Genomic DNA, 8,258 nt, shown 5'->3' with positions numbered 1-8,258 from the left:
CCAGAACAGGGCCCAGAGATAGGCGCTGAAGGTGAAGATTTCTGAAGGTGAGAGTTCTATGAAGGTTCCTTGCAAATGTAGAGTGGCGACTTGTTCCGGCCAGTCTTCCAGTGGGCACGAGGGCGGTAGTAACCAGCTGTCTTGGAGTAGGACTGTGGAGGTAAATAGAGAACCTGGAAGAGAACATATCTAAAAGAAAAGTTAAGTGACGTTTAGGGACGAGGTATTGACTCCTCTACTGGGACAGGTTGATAACTATTGAGTAATAGGAGGTTGAGGTTTTGATTTGAGAGTTCAATTAAGCGTTGTTGGAGAAATTTAAATATACATGGGGCTATTAAACAAAAAACGCAAATTAGAATGACAGGGCCTAGGAGTGGGGCCAGCCAGGTGACAAGAGGGTGTTGTAACCAGGTGAAAGGAGAAGAGTCTGGCTGTTGGCGGCGCCGTTTTAATTCATCACTTAGATGATTGAGGACATTTAGGTTTTCTTCTACTAGGCCAGTTTCGTTGATGTAATAACAGCATTCCTCTCCTAGAAGGAGGCAAGTGCCTCCCTTGTTAGCCGTTAGAAGGTCTAAGGCTCGTTGGTTTTGTAAGGTGACCTGGGCTAATGAGGTGATTTGGTGCTGTAAGGAGGCTAGGGACGTTGCTGAAGCCTCTAATGCAAGTTGTAGTTTATTGGCGAGGTTTTGGGAGGAGGTAATGCTGTATGCTAGAGCCCCGCTGCCTAAGCCTGCTGCTGCCAGAGCAGAGGCAAGAGAGACTCCTGCGATTACAGGAAGAAAGACTGCCCATTTCTGCTGGGGGTGGGGTGATAATATCAGTGTTGTAGGTTTGTTTATTGTGTATTTTGTTACAAATTCCCCTTGTGTGTATAGGGTTAATTGAGGTACCAGGATGACCAGGACACATGATGAATTAAAGGTTTTAGTAAGGGTGCCATTGCCCCAGAAGAAGAAGCCAGGTGGGGCACAGGTAACATTGACAAATGATGGTTAAGTTGAAGCTGTGAACAGGGGAATTCCTGATAGTGGGGGGAAATGAACAGTAGGATTTTGTGTGCAGGGGGTGGTAAGATTTCCTATGAATGGTACTGCCGTAAATGGGGGGCTACTGAGGGATGCACATAGGAAGCAGTTAGAAAAGTTGCCTAGATGTGAGTAGTTGAGAAAGCATGCTCCCTGTTGGACTACTGAGAGCCAGGAAAATGGGGTGACTTTGGCTGTCTGTTATATGGAGGTTTGTAATATTGCCTCTTGTTTTGTTATTTCAGGGGCTAGGTTTGGGATACTTGGCTGAATTCGGACATAGGTGTGATAAATTTTGATGGTTCCTGCTGGGGTAGAATCAAGGATTCCATTGTATACTTTGCCTACCACCCCTTTTGCCCACATGTCATCCCAGGGATGTTTGACATTTAAGTAAAATTGGTCTCCGCCTTGTGAAGTGAAAAGAAAAATGTCTTTATCATCGTCAAACCTTTCTATGTTTATGGAGTGGAGCATGCAAGAGAGTTTTGGACATCTCCCATAAATTTCAGGGTTTTGTTTACAGTAATCTCAGGTTTGGTCAAAAAGAAAGCAGAATTGAGGTACTTTGTGCCATGTTAAAGAAAGTGAGTGCACGGAAGAGAGAGAGATGGGGATAGAAACTCGAGACTGGCAGCCATATGGCTGGCAGTCCGCTGTGGCCAGACATTGGGTATATGAGTGGTCTTTAGAAGTCCAGGACTCTTCTACAAAGAATCTCCAGTGAAATGGTGGGATGGGTGGGGTTGTTTCACCATTGAGGTGGGTTAAAATTAATAGGGGAAGGAGGGTTAGGCTGGTAAACATAGTGCTGTAAGGGGTGAATTGTACAAAAGACACTTAATAGGAATGAAGCTAGTTATGATGAGTAGGTATGTAATAGCCAACAAAGCTTTGGCTGTGGATGGCCAGTTTTTAGGTGTTGACCAAGTAATATAGTAAGGAGGATGGCAATTAAGCCAAGAAAGGAAAGGGGCCAAGGGTTACAAGTTTCCTGCGCTGAATCCAGGATGTTTGTTTGGATTTGGATTTGGATGGGTGGTGAGTCGGGACAAGAAGGAGGGGGAGTTTATGTCCCATACCTGAGGATTTATTATAGAAGGGGGTAAAGGAGGAAGTGAGTCAGTTGGGGAATTGTTAGTAGTTAGGAGGGCCAAAAATGGGGTAGTGGGAGATGGGTTGTTAAGGGCTGTACTTGGGTTAAAGGTGATGGATGCCTGGAATTTGGCTAGAATGTCCCTGCCCGTAAGAGGTATGGGACATTGAGGCGGTATCTAAAAGGAATGAGTGCCTGATCTTGTATCTGAAGATTTGCCTAGGGGGATGGGATAGGCTGCTGTTAGTCCTTCAGTAGAATGTCTGAATGCTTGCTAATTGCTACACTGAGGCCAAAAGACTAAGAATAAGCTAAGTTTCTTCTAGGTTTTTATAGGTGCCTTTCATTTTCCACTCCTGCTGTTGGACATATTCTTATAATCCTGGGAAATGGGGTGAAGATCATTTTTTTGTATCTACTTTCTGCTGAGATGGGGCCGTAACAATGTCTCTACCTATTTATTTCCATGGACATGAACAGGAAATGGCAGAACCTTAAGCAAATGCTATTTGGATCTAATAAAACATCAAGTGAGAGCATAGGCAAACATTATTAAGCAAATGATGATGAAAAGAGTTATTGTCTCAAAAAGCAATGTTGGAAAAGTGAAAGTTTTGTAAATTGTATATATTTATTAACATAAGTTGAAATATTTTTTTGTAAATTATCTATAGTTGTACTTTAACAAGGAAATATAGCCACTTCAACAAAGTGTGAAGAAACAAAAATTGAAAACATTAGAGACGTGTAGTTAAGTTGTAGCTTAAATTGAGAATTTAAAACAGGTAAACATTAGCAAGAGAAAACAGTTTCCTTGGTTTTTATAATAGGTCTGATATACTTTTACAACAATCGATATGCTGGAGAGTGAAGCCCAGGTTATTTTACCACTCATCCTATGTTTTATAGTAATCCTTGCACCTGGAAGGAGATTTTAAAGTTTGTAAGCAATTTGGCAGTGCTGTTAGTGAAATTAATTTACCTGGCCTTTAGGCAATTTAGAAGGGGGTGGAGTAGGTGTGGTTCCTGGAACTTGCTGCTTATCTCATCCTAGAGACTGAATCAAGAACTTGAAGAGTTTAAGTACCAAAGTTTTTGAAAGCATGTTATAACACAAAATCACAGTAGTTATTGTAAAAGTTACTTATTTAGCCAAATGATAGTTCAAAATGATTTTGAAAAGAAAAAAAACCTCACTCTTTTGTTACAAAGACAGTGGGGGGAGGGCTAATTGAATTTTGTCTCTTTTTTTTCCTCTGTTGTTTAAAGGAGAAAATTTTTTTTTGGAGATTGTTAATTAAGAAGCTCATGTTCTGGTCTTTGAGAAGCATGTAGGCCTAGCATTAGTGTAGTTGATATTAATGGTAAATTTATGGAAACTTTTTGAAGCCTGAGTGTTTATAGAATTCCTTTCACTTCTTTTCACAAACTTTCACCTACCATATAAACTTATACCATTTTTTGACATGCTTAAACCTATTTTTGTTCTATACTTTCTTTAACCAGTCATTCTATTATAGAACAAAAATGTACCATACAAGATTTTTTCCTATACAATTATTTATGTTTCCTTTATCCTTTTTTATTAAAAACATACCTTACACCAACAACTTTTTAAAAAATTTTTTTAACTTCAGAGCTTTAACCAAAGCAATAAGTTTATATGTAGTGGAAGAATTTAGATAGGATCCAACGTGGAACTATTAGGAAAATCCAAAGCTAAAGAAAAGGCACCAAAAAAAGCACAGTGGTGATGGCTTAGGGTAAAGAATAATATTAGTTTTAATTTTGTCATAATGTCTCTTCCCAATAATGGAGCTGGACACGTTGGCATAACAAGGAAAGAGTGTTGAAATATTTTACCTCTCAGAACACATGAAAGTGATGGCATAGTGAGGGGCCTGGATATAATGTCCTGTACCCCCACAACCAAAAGGGGTGAAGGAAGGAGTGGACCACGAAATTTAAGTAGAGCTGAGCATGTAGCCCTCGTATTAATAATAAATGATATAACCCTGCCAGCTACTGATATTTCCACCCTAGGCTCGGTTAGTTTAATAGTTTGTTCTGAAGACATTGGGGCAATCAAGCCAGGGGCAAGTCAATCTGCCTGGAGCAAGCCCAAGAGATCCCCTTCTGAGATCATGTAAGATGTCTGGTGTCCCTTAATTGCAGCAAGGCTCTGAGCCATGTGCTTTCCTCCTTCTGGGTGAATGAGGCAATCATGAGCCCAATGTCCATGCTGTTTGTATTTGGGACAGGGTTTTGCTGGTGGTGGGACTTGGCAGTCTTTGGCCATATGCCCATTTTGATGGCATCAGAAACAAACCTGCGAAGGGGGCTGTGTATCCCTTCTGCTATTGACCATCTGGGGTGGAAGATTATCAGTGGTGGCTTTTTCTGCTAAAGTGGTAGATAAAAGCTGAAGTGCTTCTCGCTCATGTTGGTGGTCCTGCATTCTTTCCTCCTCTCGGTCATTAAAGATTTTAAAGGCCATGTCAAATAGCTCTAATTGAGGGGTTTGTGGGCCCTTTTCTAATTTTTGGAGTTTGGGCCTAATACCCGGTGCTGACTGGGAGATAAAATACATAGCCAAAAGAGTTTGTCCCTCCACAGAGTTTAAATCAATATTAGTAAACTGCTGCAATGTCTCAGAGAGGTGACTTAGAAACATTGTTGGATTTTTATCTGGTCTTTGGAAAACCTCTTTTATTTTGTCCTAGTTAGCCTTTTTATTAACACCTTTTTTGTAGTTAGCTGACAGGATTTATTTACATGATCCCTTTACTTTTCTATTGGAAAGAAGGTTGATATAAGAAAACAACAAAGAATAATTTTTTTAACATCCTTTTGTCCCAGCCACCCCCTTGAGAAGAGACCTATAAGCCATGTGGAAACTTGAATGGGTTTTCCAAGTACACGTGGGGTTGGTGACTTGTTGTAGCTGGTAGGGCTGCCACCAGGAGGTTATTAAGCAGTGAGGGGATGGAGGTGAGAAGGCTGGAGGTTGGGGTCAGGCACCACGGCCTTTGGCACTGGTCCCTCCTCCAAAGACAAAAGAGAAAGGCTGGAGGCCAGAGTTAGGTGTCCTGGCTGGGGCCGCCAGCCCCTCCTCCAAAGACAAAAGAGAAAGACTGGAGACTGGGGTCAGGTTCCATGGCCTTTGGCACTGGTCCCTTCTCCGAAAGTAAAAGAGAAAGACTGAAGGCCAGGGTTAGGTGCCATGGCCGTAGACACCAGCCCTTCCTTCCCAGATAAAGGTGGAGGGTGAGAAGGAGGAGAAACTGATGGAGAGTGGAATAGCAAAAGCAGACTATAGGAGGTTTATCTGCTGGGTTGAAGTTAGAGATAGAGGAGGGAGGTAGTGGCATAAGTGAAACAGGGAGGGGAGGGGAATCTCTGCCCACTTTTTTGAACGCTCACAGAATTTATACAGGTCCCGGATAATATCGGGATTGAGGGACCCCTGAGGGAGCCACTGATTTTGGTTGTCTAAGGGATACATTGGCCAGTCCTGTGTGCAGAGGCGAATTTGACATTTGGGCTTGATATCAGGGGTGAGTGAGAGTGTAGTGAGATTGTTTAAGAGACATTTAAGGGGGGAATCGGCCGGCAGGGATGACGAACCTCCCATGGTGGGACAGGTGGACTAGACGAAACGTCCCCTGAAGAGTCGGTTGTCCAAGAATTGTGGCTGTGGCAAAGTCTGTCATCACAGAGGTTTGGCACAACCAGGGTTCTCCTGGAGAACCAAGGGGTCAAGGAACCTAGTGCTAGGAATTTTCAAAACAGAGAGAGAGCACTTGACTGAGTAGTGGGTAGGGAGGGTGTTCGCAATTCCTGCTGGTTGAACAGAAGTAGAAGTTCTGCAGGGTCTGCTGTGGACCAACAGACGTGGGAGCCTCTGAGGTCCACTGCTGCCTGACAGACGTGGAAGCCCTGGGGGAGTGGTAACCCTACAGAGTCCTCTGTAGGTTAGCAGGCATGGGAGCCTCTAAGGTCCGCTGCTGGCTGACAGACATGGGAGGCCTGAGGGAGTGGGAACCCTACAGAGTCCGCTGTAGGCTAGCAGACATGGGAGCCTCTGAGGGCTGCTGCTGCCCAACAGATGTGGTAGCCCTTAGGGCCTGTGAGAGATGGAACAGAAGAGGGAGCCTTTAGGGTCCACTGTGGCCATGAAGACCAAGGCAGGGTGTGTTCCCCCTCGCCGAGGAGCTGGAGAGGCTGGGTCCTGAGGTCAGTTCCCCCCAGTGATCCCTGGCAAGTTTTCAGGCTTTAAGTGTTAAGAGGGAGGAGAGAAGCTGGTAGGACCTGTTGTGCCCTTAAAGACCTAGGCAGGGAAGGGAAAACCAGCAGGGGTCTGCTGTGGCCTTAAAGACCTAGGCGGCGTGTGGTCCCCCCCTCACCTGGGGTTGGAAGAGCTGCCAGACAATCAACGGTCAGATTTTTTCAGTTTTCCCAGGCAAGGATTTAGGTTTTCCAGTTAGGGGCACTTACCAATGCGAGGGCCGGTGATGGATGCAGTGGTGGCATTCAAGAAAGTGGGTGAAGGCCCTAAAGGGGTAAGTCCCACTGGCGCCAGAATGGGGTCTCACCTGAGGGCGAGAGGAACCCAATCCGAGTCACAGCACCAATGAAAGAACTTAGGTACCAGTAAAAACTCTACACCCGTTAGGGACCAAGAGATTTATTAAAGCAGTGGCTACAGGGAAAAAAGGAAAAGGGTCTGTAGCCACGGCGTTGGCAAGGGAGAGAGAGAGAGGGAGGGAGAGAGAGAAAGACGGGGGAGAGAGAGAGTGAGAGAGAGCTATGCAGGGAGAGGGGTGTATTTATGGGCCAGGCAGGGGCTGGCCAGTACTGTGTTTGGGCTTTATTGGAGGAGACTATGAGGTAGTACACCTATAGGGAGAAATTACTTGCACACAGGTTTAAACTTCATGCGCGTGGGAAACTGTATGGGGAGAAGCCAGAGCATAGGGCCTTTGTTGTCTTGGGTGACAGTGCCATCTTGGGGACGTCCTTATGACTGTTCTCTGTGCCCATCAGTCCCCAGAACAAACTTCTGGCTGGGATGAATAACGATGGAAAACTCTTATGTCTGGCCAGATAGTTTCTATACACATACATGCTGGGTGTGTGAGCGAAGTGATAAACACCCAAATTAGGCAGAAATACATAAAAGCACAAGAACATTTCCTATTAGAAGAAGGGAATGCTAGTGAAACCCCTTTTTAACATGCTCAATGGGAACAACTTTGTTAATCCCATAGCAAATAAAATAAGTTTTACAGCAATTAAAATGACAAACAGTTTAGCAAATATAAAGGTTGACAAAGCAAAACAATGGCTTATCAGTTATGTCCGCTGAGTTCTTAAGCTGAATCCTTAATCTTCTGCCATGCATCGATCAGTTGATCAGTCAGCCTCCACTCCAGTGTGTGACTGAAGCAGGGCTGTAGAATTCTCAGTCTTCTAGAGCAGGGTTTGAGAAATTTTGACTTTCTGGAAGGTCAGCTTAAGGGGTGTTGCTGAATTTGTGGTACACTCTGGAAGTCCTGGAAGGCCAGCATAGTTCTGCTATACAAAAGAACAGTAAATGAACCCCTCCAGAGGGGCTTTAGAGGTTGTACATTTTACTCTTTTACCCATACCATATTACCCAGCTGAAAAGAAAGGGCATCAGTAGTTTAACTAATTGGCAATTGTTCTTTGACTTGACAATGGATGGCATTTAGGACTGAGGCTTGCATTTGTTGTTTCAGGGCAAGACTTCCTAATTCCTTTAAGTTTTCCTGTATGCCCTTAACAAGAGGGAGTGGCCACTCATAAGGAATTTCAAAAGGCAAGAAGCCAGTTCACTTTATTCAAAGGCCTGTTTCTGGGCCTTTCCCCATATCAGGGGCTTTTGTTCACCCCCCTTTGAGACTTCATAGAGGGGTTTCATCATGATAGAGAAGTTAGGTATCTATCTAACTATCTATTTATTTATTTATTTATTTATTTTTGAGTTGTAGTCTCACTCGGTTGCCCAGACTGGAGTGCAGTGGCCGCTCCCAGCCACCACAGCCTCAACCTGCTGGGCTCCGGCAATCCTTCCACCTCAGGCTTCCAAGTAGCCGGAATTACAGGCA

Source organism: Carlito syrichta, unplaced genomic scaffold (assembly GCF_000164805.1).
Source record: "Carlito syrichta isolate Samal-C Ts95f unplaced genomic scaffold, Tarsius_syrichta-2.0.1 Scaffold309885, whole genome shotgun sequence".
Lineage (NCBI taxonomy): Eukaryota > Metazoa > Chordata > Mammalia > Primates > Tarsiidae > Carlito > Carlito syrichta.
This window is presented reverse-complemented; position numbering follows the sequence as displayed.